The following is a 3,818-nucleotide window of genomic DNA, read 5'->3' as shown; positions in this document are numbered from 1 at the left end:
GTTGGTGGCATGCAAAATGTGGTTTACTGCTTTTACTATGTTCTTTGATGCCCCTACTGCTCTTGCCACTACTAATTCAGCTTGCTTGATCATTGCATCCCAATCTGTGAATAGAATGTCCTTATGTGCCTCATCAATCTTGAGCAGATTAACTCTCCTTCCTTCTTTTGTTTCTTTCCATTCAATGAACTCTGAGATCCTTGTATTTAGATCATTAAATTCAGTTATTTGGTCAATCACTTTATCCGTTAACTGATCACTGGTGATCAGATAAGGAGCGATATGCGACATTCTTTGGAAAATTTTCTCTTGCTGTTTTGATAGGAGGGAATTTAGCTCTAGTACCTCTTTGATGAATTCATCAGCAGTAGGGACATCTTCATATTTTTCCATGGCTTCTTTCAATTCTTGAATTTGCATGTTCTTCGCAGAAATGTCTGCTTCATGGCTTATCTTTAACACTTCTATATTATGTTGCAACTGAGTGATTTGTTCAGTAGCTTGTTGGTTCACATTTTCTTTTTAAATTTGCAGTTGTTGCTCGAGATGCGCTATCTTCTCTTCCTTCTCCCTTAACAAAATAGATATCTCCGTAGCTTTATCCATGGTGGAAGTTGCATATGCCCCTGTAAGTTGCGACAATATGGTCAAATTTTCAGCTGGATTGGAAGGAATATCCTTCCAGACTATGTCCATCGTATCATTCCCAGGTGGGATCTCACAAACTTGTCCCTTGATCATCCATTGGCTCACACTCTATAATTTTCTGGGTAAGCAAAGGAGTGTGATATTCCGTGGTCTCCTAGGAATCTATTGTCTTAGGAGTGTTTTGTAGTTTTTTATTGAATTGGTCCCACTCCTACTCCAAACTGCTGCTTTTGATCTTAGAACTAGTATCTTTAGTCAGGTCACTTATAACCTATTTTTTAGCTGACCTCCTGTTGGATTCCATTGTATTCTTGGTGTCTTGGGCTTTTCCTGTATCTAGTGCTTTCCCTGTGTCCACTTGAGACTCTATGCGAGAATTTGGTCCCTCGCTATTGACAGTTACACTGGGTGTAGGTTTGTCTTCGGTTTTTAATAAATGCAATGGAATTATTTCGAGCCTTTTGTTTCTTAATTCCTGAAAGCTTTCAAAATATGCAAGACTCAGATTTTCCCTTGCCCACTTGAATCATTGTTCAAATGATTCAGCTGACTGTAAAATTTCTTCAGAATTATTTGTAGAAATTCCCACTGTAGATCAACAGATTATGCAATAGACTAAAGCAAAATGCAAGATCTACTTCTACAACACTTTATGGAAGCTTAATCGAATTGAGCAAGATCAAGAGAAAACATATAACTGAGAATGAGAAATTAATCACACATAACATAGAAGAAATAACCCAGGGAAAGCCTCAGCCTAAAACCCCAATCTTTATATTATCATACAAGTGGAAATCTTGTTCAAGTTATAAAAAGAATCAACTCTCAAGCTATTTTGCTCTCTCTGCAATCAAACAATGCTACTCATAGACAGTCAAAGGCTCTCACAACCTTCTCCTCTACCCTCCAAGCCTCCTATTTCCTTGTGCAGTTTTTCCTGGGGTCCAGTGCTTCCACTTGTGTGAATTCTCACCTCACACTGCTCACTTGGCTCAGAAATAATTGCACAAACCTGAAGGAGATAATTCCTTCTACATGGATGAGTTTCATTTATAGGAAAAATTCATCCAACTGATAGTACACTATCCCTCCTCTAATCTCAACTGGGTCTCTGACTGAACTGACATGCATGAGTTATTTATGAGAGAATATTCAGTTATCTGAAGTGTAGCAGTTACATGCATGCAAGCATTAACTAACTGAACTCACAATTAATTCAACAAACTGTTTGAACTAATCTAACTAGACTTGAATCAGTTAACTGAGCCAACTAATTACGACTCAATATTACAACTCATCCTTATCTCTTTAACTGATGTATAAATTCCTCAATCAATGGAGAAACTATTGCATGTCCTCACATAGAATTCATGTTTGATTTTCTCAAACTAATTAACTCAAGATGAATTAATTAATTATTTTACAAACAGTTGTTGAGCTCAAATTCGAATTTTACTTCTCAATTTTAGTTCAGGGACTAACTAAAATTGGAATCCATCCCAAAGTGATATTTATAGCAATGCTATTTTTAGCACTTCCATTTTTCATTCCTTGTTTCTATGTCCAATAATGGTACCTGAAATGCTATTTATAGCAATGATATTTTTAGCATTTCTTGTTGCTATTTCCAACATTATTAGCCTCATGGTTAAAGGGCTTAATCTTCACTGTAGTAGTAATATTATGTGCTATGTTTTCTGGATCAAATTGTCTTTTTAGTAGAGTATGGAGCTTGAGGCTCTCTAGGCTTAGTGATTCCTTGGTTGCATGGTTAAAATTTGCTAACGAAAAGGAACCACACCAAATGGAAAAATACGGCCACAATGACTTTTTGTTATCTTTTAGGGTCTTGGTCGAGCCTTTTTCCACAGTCTGGTGGGCTATTTCTCTTGCTAATAGTTTATCAAAGACATACAGAGGGAGGATATGCAGGTCTGTTATACTGCCAAAAACCCTGATGTATGTAAACCATTCTTCAACAAAATACTTGCCTACTACGAGAAGGTATGTAGCAGGTTATTTAGAAAACCTGGGGGCTTTCTTATTAAAAATCAATTGATGCAATGCTAAAATAATAGCATGGCATACTTTCTAAAAATGGGGTATATAATGGGATTCCCAAATCTGTTTATGGTTGAGATGGATAGGGTAGGGGTCCTGCAAAGTCCATTTCCAACCCATGATTGGAAATTTAGTGCAGAAACAGATGGCATCCATGATGTATGCACTGAAATAAAATGGAGGAAGGTTCTCTATGGAGGAAGATCTCTTCTGGCGATACTCGAAGATGGCAGTGGCTAGGTTATCAGATAGGATAGTGGCCCAATTTATTATGTGGGAATTGACACATGTTGGGTTGTGTTATATTCTTTCCACGACTAACCTACGTAGTGAACCAGGGGGTTAGAGGGGGGTGAAGCGCCCCCTTCGTTGCGTCGATTGCACAACAGGGGGGTGGGGGGGGGGGGTCACAGTCGGGTTTGAGGAGGGCGGGTAGCCCCCCTCTACGGTGTTTGGGGTAGTGCCCCGGGAAATTTTTTTTGGACTCTATATTAGGTTGGGCAAACCTACCTATGGTTTTCGATCCATGGTTTTGGATGCGATGGCTTTTCGGTCCATGGTATTGGATACTTCGGCATGTATAAATATGTATTGTAACATTGAAAGGAATATAATGAAAAATCAAGCTGGTAGTCCCAGTTTTGGGATCCAAGGGAAAATCTCTATGTATATGTGTTTTATGTGTTATGCTCTCGCATTGTTTATTTTTTGTGTTTTAGAATTCGTATGCAGGTAATTTTTGTACAGGGTTAAAACCTACATTTGGTATCAGAGTTGTTTTGGCTCCAAGGGGACACCTTTGTTGCTGAGGGGTTTCACTCGGGCCTGTGGTAGACCCTGTTCAGTGGGAGATCTATGAGATCGATTCTGGTGGTGAAAGAAGATGGTGGGTAATGGAAAGATAGAGATCAAGAAATTTAATGGTCAGAGTTTCGAGTTGTGGAAACTCAAGATGGAGGATCTGTTGGTGGATAAAGATTAGTGGATCGCGGTAGATCCAGGTACTAAATGAATAGGAGTGTCCGATGAAGAATGGAAGAAGTTGGATCGGAAGGCAAAGAGCACAATACGATTGTGTGTCTCAAATTCAGTATTGTTGAATGTATCAG

This window comes from Pinus tabuliformis, chromosome 3_2, assembly GCF_031772625.1.
Source record: "Pinus tabuliformis cultivar Carrire ecotype Pingquan chromosome 3_2, CPIR1, whole genome shotgun sequence".
NCBI classification, from domain to species: Eukaryota; Viridiplantae; Streptophyta; class Pinopsida; order Pinales; family Pinaceae; genus Pinus; species Pinus tabuliformis.
This window is presented reverse-complemented; position numbering follows the sequence as displayed.